General features: G+C 38.7%; 1 long non-coding RNA gene across 1 annotated transcript in view; it reads left to right on the top strand.

Moving 5' to 3' along the window:
* The first annotated feature begins 323 nt into the window (after window positions 1-323).
* LOC137232971 (uncharacterized) overlaps window positions 324-10,928 on the top strand; it is a 171,894-nt gene continuing 161,289 nt past the window's right edge. Inside the window, exon 1 of the long non-coding RNA XR_010947256.1 lies at window positions 324-814. This is a non-coding gene — a long non-coding RNA (uncharacterized lncRNA). The remainder of the gene's footprint in view (window positions 815-10,928) is intronic.

The raw sequence follows: 10,928 nt of genomic DNA, 5'->3' as shown, positions 1-10,928 counted from the left end.
TAGCCCTAAGTCATGTGGTGTATGGTAAAAATACAGAGGCGGGTTTCTCTTTAGACAGAATATAGTTGCAGGCTCTAGGGGAATAGACTCGATTTCTGGGTTGAATACATGAACTTTAGATATTTGGGAATGTTCTAGAATAACAGAATTTCAGAGTAGAGAAAGATTGTCACAGTTACCTCCACAAACATTTTACCATTTCTCAAGGTGGTCTTTCAAGTATTGCACATTAAAAATACACAAAAGTTGTCTCCTAGGGACAGAACAAATGCGAATGTACTACTTTGCAATTAAGTATTTTCCCCCCTAAGTTAAAATCAAATGTTCATCTATACCTGAAAAGACAACTGGCATTTACTGAAAACATACTATATTAGAGAGAACTACTATAGTTATTTTATGATGTGATCTCCTTAAAGCCTCATGACAATTTAGTGAGCCAGGTATTATTCCCATGGGCAAGCAAGAAAAACTAGCAATCATGCAGAAAATGATACTGCAAAACCTAACAGTGTAGAAACAGCTGTTTTATGTCCAGAGTTGATTTGGACATTCCTCCCCCAATGATTTTTACCTGTCTGATGAGATCTCAACTTCTTTTTAACAGTACACACAAATTGAACTACTTTGGAACGGATATTCAGCAATTGAGTTCATGCAGCCAGACTCTGGTCAGTAGAGTTGAGTTAGCAGACATGATTTCGGTTCCCCACGTCCTGTGTAACAGAGCACCCTTCAGCCTCTCCTGGCAGACCTCTCTAGCAACACACTCTGGAAATGATCCCTTGAGGCTCCTATCAGATGTCATGAAGAGGTAAGTTTCTTTGAGATTTAAATTATGGGGCTTCCCTGGTGGCGCAGTGGTTGAGAGTCCACCTGCTGATGCAGGGGACACGGGTTCGTGCCCCGGTCCGGAAAGATCCCACATGCCGCGGAGCGGCTGGGCCCGTGAGCCATGTCCTCTGAGCCTGCGTGTCTGGAGCCTGTGCTCCGCAACGGGAGAGGCCACAGCAGCGAGAGGCCCGCATACCACAAAAAAAAAATCATGGACTTGGGTTTGGCCATTGGCCTCCATATGAGAAGATAGTTACGATCTTTTAATTGAGTATAGTTTTTGTAAGCAAGCTTGTGTTGCAAGATTTGTTGGAATCTATTACATCTAAAAGAAAAAAAACCCTCAGAAAATCATTAATTTCTAATAAGTAACTTATTTCAATTATAAGGACCCTTTCCGGTAGTTCTGGTCTAATCTGTGTATTTTCTTAACTTTCACAGTAACTGTTACCATGTACTTGTTATACTATATATATATATATACATATATATATACATCTTCTGCTCTTAATGTTTTGTTTGTTTGCTTGCTGCCTTTTCATTTGGCTCTTAAGAGCCCCCATAACCCACAATAACTTGCAGACTCTATTTAGCCCTGGGGGAAAAAAAGAGCATCTCTGATAAGCATCACTTCTCCCAAATATAAAGGGATACACTGAAGTGACTTAAAAAAAAAAAAGAAAGAAATCTGTGGATGTAAGCTTCAGGATATGCAGTGTAAAAGCATCCCAGGAGTCTTTAATCCAGCATCTCACCCAACTGAACAAGGGATCTCTTCCCAATGTGCCTGCAGATGAAATGATTGGGAAGGCGCAGTTGGGTGGGCCGGTGGGGAAAGATAGATGAGTGGCCTCTGTGTATGTGAGGCAGTCAGCGAGAGAGGCAAATCCCTCCCCCTACTCCCATGGCTGTGTGTGCCACTCTTCCTCTGTACAGAGACAATTTGCTTTTCATGTAGTAATGAAGAACAATGTTAACAGACAAAGGAGCTTCTAGTTTATTATTGTGCTGTCTTTGACTAGAGCTCGATGCTGGGAAAAATGGTAATTCACAGTGTGAATGCTTCTTTTCCAGCCTTACGGGTTATGGCTGAGCATGTACATTGTATATTGCAGATGGTACAATAGAGAACACTGTGAGAACGAGGAAAGAATGAATTACAGCTTTTTTTTCCCCCTTGCTGCCAAGAAACCAGGAATTTCTTCACAATGATTTTTATTTATGACTGTGTGTATATGGGTTATTCCTGAGCAATATACACTGCTGGATTCTGATAAATGATTTTAGGTTTTAGTGTTTTTAAATTAATGTATAAAATCTACCAAGATGCTCTTAGAACACCTGTGTTCTGCTTTTTCCCCCAGTAAACTGATACAAGGCACAGGTGGTGCCTCATTAACTTATTTCATGCAAATAAAAACATATTGCATGATTTCTTCTCCTTAACTATATAATCACTGAAACATGATCGCGCTGATTAATGCAACAAACTTTGGGAGGAAAGCATTCAGCATCTTTTGTCGGTTCTCTTATGCTGAAGGGATTTGCAGACCTTGGAAATCTGATTTAAATGGAAAAGTAGTGGGAATGTCTCTTTCCTATGTAAGAAATATGTTTTCCTCTAGTCTTTTCTGTATGTCATAGGACCCTCCGCGATATAAAATTGGAAAAAAAATTCCCAAATTTCCCATGGAGGTAGAGGAATTGGGAGCCCAGATGAAGACCCATCTCAAATAAGCATGCTTAGGTGTCTTGATTCAGTGTTCAGATATTCTTATCGATGATTTCCAGAAAGTGACATTGATTTGCTTTGGAAACAATGATGGAAAAATAGTGAATGTGTACTGGAATGCTTTTAGAGCTCTAAAATCATACTGGAAAATGTCCGAGCATTCCAACCCAACTATAAACAGTACCATGCTGTATTTATGGGGGATGGCAAGTCTGTTTTTAAAAGTCTTTTGCAATATTATTTCTGTTTTTAATTTATTGAATTAAAGCCAGATTTATTCATTAAGATAATACACTTCAAGGTTAACTGCCATTTGCTGTTCATTTAGGCAAGCTATTGTACAGTTATGTAAATTTCATGAACAGAGACACTACTTAAGTGTCTTAATTACAAGCAAAAAGTGTCATTTAAATATGAATTAAGTGAATAGTTGCCAGTATTTCCTGTTCCTGTATTTTCTATCTTCTTAAAATCTAAGGGCTACCCTATGATCTGTACTGTGTCCTAAGATTCTTTTGCTTGTAAAAGAAAAACACCCCTACTACGAAATATTATTTTTAAGGGTAGGAAAACATGCAAAAAATGCCATCATCTCATTGATAATGAATCAGAGAAATATCTAAATAAGAAGGTGACCATTTTTTCCAGTTGGCCCCTGACAGTCATTTTCACATTGTTACTGAAATTAAAAAAAAAAAAATTCCATCTTATACTAGGGGGGATGATTTGCTACATGTGTCATTTGCTCAAATTCACCCTACATGTGAATTCGTATTTTTTAAAATACCCTCTTTTAAATCTACCCATTTATAATGCATCCAAACATTCAGTTTTCCGACTCAGACAGTGGGATGAGCATACTTTTACCACCGCTATAACATTGTTGAAAGAAACCGTTATTTTAAACTGAGAACTGTCACAACTATAGTTGTGGTTAGCGAAAGTGACCCATAACCTGATACTCTGCTGATTTCTGTGAAATAATTCCCTATGCATGTCGGACTTAACTGACAAATATTGTTTTTGTTTCTCGCTGTGTTTTTGGATAGTTCTTGTGTATAAAAATGATCTAGAGACCAATCTGGCATTAATCACGATGCGGAAGGGAAGGAGTCACAATTAGTTAATGAAAACCACACCTCAGTTCTGTGCAGCCCGTTCGCAGCTCCTGTCCGGAGCCAGAAGGCTGCAGGCTGGGAAGATATTCCCAGCCGCCCCCGAAGGTAGCTCCTGCTTGCTCCCCCAGGAGTGAGAAGTTCACTATTCACTCAATGCTTGCATCATCCCTTCCAACATGTTCCCACTGATACATTAAAGGAATTAATTGCTCATAATGATCTCACCATCTGTTAACAGAGGTTCATACCTACAGGCTGGTGGCATGCGGTGGTTCTATTCAGGGATCAATAGGCAATGCCGGGCAGACGCTTTCCCACATTGCCTGCCTTTGCGCGCTGAAAGGGGAGGAGAGCTCGGTGCCGGCCATCTGCTCCTTGTCTTTCTGTGCGAGACCTTGATGCGGTCCAGCACAGCTCTGATCTGACTCCAGTCCGATTGGAATGTGGCTGATCTGAGAGCCTCTCAAAGCTGTGAAAGTGAGTCAAAAGGAGATGCCCATTGTCCGGCAGGGCTGAAAGAAAATGATCACTTTAAAATTCATAACTCCCAGGTGCCTGCCATCTATTCATGGGAAAAACCCTCTGAACTTCTCTTCATTAAAGAGAGAGAGGGGAGTCTTGCTAAAAAGAGAGAAAAGGAAGTAGTTTGTGGGAATGTGCAGGGGATTTTCAGGCTAAACAAATGAGGAATTTGGAATTTTTTCACTTGTATCAAAAGGGCTGTATAGGGAAGGGGAAGCTCTTATTTTAAAAAAAGGGAGTGGGGAATCCCTTCCTGGGGCACTGTAGCAACTAATAAAGAACATTTTAATTTTTCTCCGGGAAAATTCAAAGATCACCCTGCCCTTTTACTTTTATTACCTGAAACTGAGAAAAAAAAATTCCTTTTTGATTCTAGACAACATTCCAAGTTGATTTCCATTCTTATTCCAGTGGGGTGCAATTTGGGTGGGAATTTAGGGAAGAATGAGAGTCTGGGAAATTCCTGAATATGGTACAGGACATCAGTGCACACGATGAAACTCAAATCTACCAGGTGTTTCTAAGGAGGAGTTTATTCAGCAGGGTTACCTGTACCCACCAAGTTATCTGTCAGGAGCACAGTTCTCGCTGAGCCTTGGTCAACAGAAGAGCCATGAAGACATAGTAAAGAACAAACTTTAAATCTCTCTGCCTAGGCAACTGAAGATTCAACGGAGTTCCAGAACTGCGGGAACCACAGCATTGGTGGATCAACTACTCTTGGTTATTGGTCATCGTGGAAAATTGATGTTGCCTCAGAGCCACGTAGGAATTCAAAGAGGATCTGTGGATTGATGAATTGAGAGTCAAACAAAAGTATAAACAGAAAGACCTAAGTTCTGTCTCTTGAAAATCTTTTATCTTACAGATACTGACTTAAGGCCCCTAGAGGTTAAGTGACATATGCTCTAAGTCACATGTAGTCATAGAATCTGGGCTACAGCCTTACCTGATGGCAATTTTCTTTCTACTGCTTCACGCTACCTCCCTTGATGGGGAGAGTTTTAAATTATTTTTGCTCAACTTTCCCTAATTAAAATATAGATCAGTATTGCCAACCTAAATAATGTAATAGTTCCTTTTAAAATAAACCCTGAGGGCTTCCCTGGTGGCGCAGTGGTTGAGAGTCCGCCTGCCGATGCAGGGGACACGGGTTCATGCCCCGGTCCGGGAAGATCCCACATGCCGCAGAGCGGCTGGGCCCGCGAGCCATGGCCGCTGAGCCTGGGCGCGTCCGCAACGGGAGAGGCCACAACAGTGAGAGGCCTGCGTACAGCAAAATAAATAAATAAATTAATTAATTAATAAAAATAAAATAAACCCTGAGCTCTTAGGAAGATGACGAATACCAATATTCATCACCAATACATACAGAAGAGAATATTGATCAAACGAGGCCCTACTATCATACAGAAAGTATTGTAATAGATGTGGCAGAACCTACTGGTGAAACAGGGTAGTAAAGTCCTGTAGGACATCAATAACCAAATACAGGAAGAAGGAACAAGTGTAAGACTTGGCAATCATGCACGCAGAGTCAAAAAATCACTCCCTTGACAAGCAGGGAGTCAAAAGAAGCAAATGGTGGAAAGGAGATAGAAGAATCTAGAAATAACTCAAACTTCTGAAAATGAGACAAGATATTTCTGACAGAATCTGTGTTGCTTTCTTAACAAAGAAGAGGCCGGCACCTTGATCATATTTTTTTTCTAGAAATTTAGATTCAGTTTATTAAGAATCATTGTTTTGCTTGACTTTTCCTTTGTAGGAACATATCTTTAATTTTCAGTGCAGTGGACGGGAACATAAAATACTCTGAAAAGAATTGTGACACATTGTTTTTATAGCAGGTTGAGGTGAGAAAAAAAGTAAGCAAGGTCGATTATAGATTTGTTCACTAATCCAATTTAATTCTTAAGTTACTAAATTGTCTGACTCTATAGCTTATATAGATAAAGTCAGAATTGGTGATAGATAAAGTCAGAATTGGTGAGATATGGGTTGGGAAAAAAAACCCCAAAAAACTCATGACTAGTACAAGTAGTCTGAGAATTGGGCTGAAGATTAACAGAAGCCAAAAAAGAATAGCTAATGTTTCTGAAGTATTTCATCTTCAGCCTGGAGCTCCAGGGAGAACCCAGAGATTATTCCAGAAAAAGCAAAAAATATAGGTAAACCAATAGAAGAAATGAGTTAAAAGTTACCCACAATCTCCTTACCAGGAAAAACTACCAATAACTTTTTAGAGTGTATATTAAACAACAAAATGAGATCATATTATCTTGAATAGTATTTAAGTTGAAATTATAGATACTTGACTGTTTTTGACCTACCAAAACAATGGCAATTTACAAATGGATCAACTTAAAAGCTTTTCACTTAGTGACATATTGTGCACCTCTTTCCTCTTCAATAAATAGGCAACCAGATCTATTTTTAACGGATTCATATATGCTTTAGGAACTGTTTGAATAAGTGTTCTCTGAAGGTTCTGAGTGTCTCAGCTCTCTTCAAAATCAGATTTAGAACTGCATGCAGATTTCATAGTAGAGCTAAAACAACATGCTGTAGGAATACAGTTCCTCAACCATTTTTCCTAAAAACATATTTGCTGAAATGTATTTGCTATGTTTTTCCTCTTGTATTGAAATGATAGCCCTCTTCCTGCTGATGCATACTCCTCTTTCATAATTGAAAGTGAGTGGGAGGCCATATTCTCAATTGTTAGGCTAGGAGGACTGTAGTTAATGAGGATGTGCCTTAAGAGTGAGGCATACAAAGGTACCCAACTCAAACCACAACAATGACCACAAGCAATGCACTTGAAAACAACAACAAAACCCCAAACAAACAAACCACCAAACCACAAAACATCAATGAAGCACAGTACAGAATTCAAAGGCAGTCCATTTCTTTAGTGGTTTTGGGTGAAGAGAACACGGTTGGTAGGACCACAGGGAACAGCTTGATTCCCGGCTCTGATTTGTGGGTTATGGTCCCCAAAGTTTTATCTTTAAGATTCAGATTCTTAAGGCGCTCTGACTCCCAGAGGAATATATAAGTGTGAATGGGTTTATATCAACTTTATTTCTAGTCATTCTTTTTTCTGTCAAATGTCGTCTGAGAACTGATAACATTGTTTTTCAGGGTTTTTTCCCACAGACTGTTATCAGGGCCAGAAATGCTCATCTTTTCTACAGACGAATGTGTTTTGTTTTTCCTTTCAAGGATCCTACAGGAAAATTTCCTCCCATTTTAATTATTCGGTTTTTGAGACTAGTTTTTTTTTTTTTAAAAACGTGCCATTGTAATCACTTTACATTTGCTCAATCATTGGACTCAACTTTCTTCTCAATCCTTGTGTGCAAATCTAATAAATAGAGAAGACTTTGAAAGCACAAAACAAAAGCAAATACATTTTAATGCTACCCTACACCCACCCTCTAATTCTCACAAACACAGGGCTTGTAGGGTTAGCTGATCTCTGGGTTTTATTATTTTCCCTTTCTTTTCTTTCTTTCTTTTTCTTTTTTTTTTAAACTGCATGGAAAGTAAAAGTTTATTGGGGGCAAGAGGTTCAACGACTATTTTTCCCTCAAACAAATTAATCTTGTATAACCTGCATTTATAAAGGCTATTTTTAAAAAGAGCAGGAAATAATCATGGGGGCCTTATTTGGAACTCTTGTGGGTTTGAGTTCACATTTGCACCAGCCAGAGATTTTCAATTAGCAGTGCCTTAGAAAACAGGGACCCCTGCCTTTGTCAGTGTCCTGTGCAAGAAGAAGAGCAAATAGATTGGAAATGGTCTTATGGCTCGAACTCCTGGGAAAATGTAACAGGTGTTACAGCTCAGCTGGGTGTGAGATTTATGAAAAAAGCGCACTCAGACTTTGCCCATAGAATTCTGCTTTCTAGCCAGGGCTTCAAGTAGGAAGAAACTAATGACTTCATTACCATCTCAATTCTGGGAAATGCCTGGCCCAGACCTGAATCATTAAAGGAAAGGTATAGCACTCTGGGTGACCTTCCAAGATCAAAATGTTGTTTAGGGCAATTTCAGTAGTCTGAGCCATAAACCTGCAAGAACACACCCTTCAGGAATAACACATCAGCAATAAAATGAGAAAAACAAAACCAAAATAAACCCCTACAGAAAAGGAGGGAGAAAGGAGGAAAAAAGCATATTCTGTAATCATCATGCTGGATTATTTCCTCGACTCTCTTTGAAAAGCCCCACTTCCAGCACTTCTTCCCCTCACTCTGTGTTGTGACATATTAAATGGCTCTTGTCACTTTCTCTTTTCCAGTGGATTGTAACTGGGGGGGGAGGTAGAAGCCAGGAATGATGTCAAATTTCCAAGCAGCAGAAGGTGAAGTAAATCTCGCCAATACTAATAGTACTTAATAGTACTAACGGTAGTAGTACTTAACTGGTAGCAATTAACAGTCATTTTTTTATTAGATAATTGCCTCTTTTATTAATCTGCAGTGGGAAAAACATAGTACATGTGAGTCTGTCTCCTGTGCTATTTATCACTAACAATCCTCCGTAGCCATTGTATTGTGTTTTATTTTACATCGCTACGTCACTGAAAAAACGAACTTGGCCAGTGAAAATGCAATTTCAGTAACCTTCTCACAGTCTATTTATCTCTAAATGCCAGTCCCCTAGTGGGGAGGTCCCCCACCCCCATATGACTCATTTTTATTATGCTCCCACATGCTCTGCTTTCCAGAACACCTCTGAGAGAAAAAAAAAATGTCAAAAGACAGATTGTTCATAGGGCCGAAGCTTTAAGGCTTGTGAACTTGCTTTAGGAAACCTAGGTGCCCTCCACTGAACCCCATTCCTGAGAAAGTGGACTTCATATTTAATTCTCTAATCATAATTTCTCTTGTAAAATGTGGGGTTATGCCTTCCTGGTAGATCTGAGACCCTCCACATCCTGGGGGACATTATGACCCTTGAACTAGAGCTAGTCACCAAGAAAGCATTAGGCTGGATTTTTCTGACACTGTAGGCATTAAAGCCCAATGGGATGACAGGGTTGGAACAAAGTAATTTGGATGACAGAGGGCAACAAATACTGCTGAGTATGGCAAAATTGCCAATTAAGGGTTGCAGTCCTTGGTCATCACATACCAAACTAATGTCTGCCCATCATTGCAGGTATTAATTAGGGTTATAATATAATTTGGGGCTTATTGTAGGGACCATGTAGTGGCCTATTTAGTGGTCAAAACAAATTAGGTATGATGTTTGGGACATTACTTCATGATGAGGGCTCTAGGCTAGAGATTAGAAACTTTCTGAAAGAAATGTTTGTTAGAAGAATATCTTGTTAAAGAACTATGTCAAAGGAAGTCTTGCAGAGATTTATTGCTATTCCCTTGTGTATTTTACTTCTACCTATTTCTCTTTTTCAATGTAAATATGGGTGGATGAGAAGGTATAAAAGTCTTACATGAGTAAATTTTACCATTTATAAATTAATCTCACTGAGCTCTTCACATCTGTCCCTGGAGGTAGATAAATGAGGAAACTAGGCTTAGAGAATTTGTTACTTATTCTTAAAACCAGATCTCCAGGCAAGATGATCCAGTGTTGTTCTTGCATTGTCTTGAACTCCTGGTGACAATCTGGTGTTTGGTCACATTGGCCACCTATGGTTTTTATATAATCTTAAAGTACTTCATAGCACAGTTTTCCACAAGAGTCTTTAATAAATTCTTTATGATGACAATGAAGAACACTTACAAATTGTTTTACTTGCTATTCCTTCAACTCAGAAGCATCAGCACAACTGCAAAAGGAAAATAGAGATAAAGAAGATACTCCCCTGGTTTGAAGGAAGTATATGAGAGAAAGTTTGTAAAGTGTTAAAAATCGCATTGCGCTGTACCAACACAAAGGATTAGCTTATCGTTGTGTTTGGGGATGAGCTTCAGATTCGATTTTGCAGATCAACTTTGCAAAAGCTCAGATACTTATCCTTGGGCTAAGAGACTTGAGGTTTGTTCAAAATAAATGTGCAAAGAATAAAACATTAACTAGAAGGTCGTGAGATGTGGGCACCATTCCTGTTCTGCCCAATGTTTTCAACCAGTCATAGAACATTTTTAGTTTGCTGTAAAAACCATGCACTTGACTTACAGAGTAAGCTGTCCTTGCATGAGAATCACTTGAACATTTCACAATAATGGAAACAATATCTGTATGAGATTCTTGACATTTTTACTCTTGCTAATGATGTGCTAAATATTAAGTAGTGAAAAATGATGCTACTGGCCAATTATCAGGATGGCATTATGGTTTTTCATAGTAGGGTATTTTTTAAAAAAGATATTTATTTTCAGCTGGCATGCTCAATCTGAGTTGATTTTTATTTCAGACATTGGCAGAACCAGGAATTGTGCTATGTTATCATTACTTGTTATTTCTAGGTTGGAATTTTGGTGGCAAAATATGATCAGAGGGTTTGCCATCTATTTCTCCTTCATGCTTATTTTATCCTCACTTGCCAGAATGAACAGTGAAACAGCAAAATCAGACTGCAGTTTTATTCCAATATCCATTTTATGTTATTTGACATAACTTTTCTACAGTTATTATTAGCTCAGATAATGAGGCATGGTAATAAGATTACTTCATATTTACAGAGTGCCTTTTCCTCTGAGAATTACAAAGCAGAGATTTGAAAAGCTTATTAAATTTATACT

Source organism: Pseudorca crassidens, chromosome 10, assembly GCF_039906515.1.
Source record: "Pseudorca crassidens isolate mPseCra1 chromosome 10, mPseCra1.hap1, whole genome shotgun sequence".
Taxonomy (NCBI): domain Eukaryota; kingdom Metazoa; phylum Chordata; class Mammalia; order Artiodactyla; family Delphinidae; genus Pseudorca; species Pseudorca crassidens.
The sequence above is the reverse complement of the archived record's forward strand: the minus strand, read 5'-3'. Positions and strand labels throughout refer to the sequence as shown.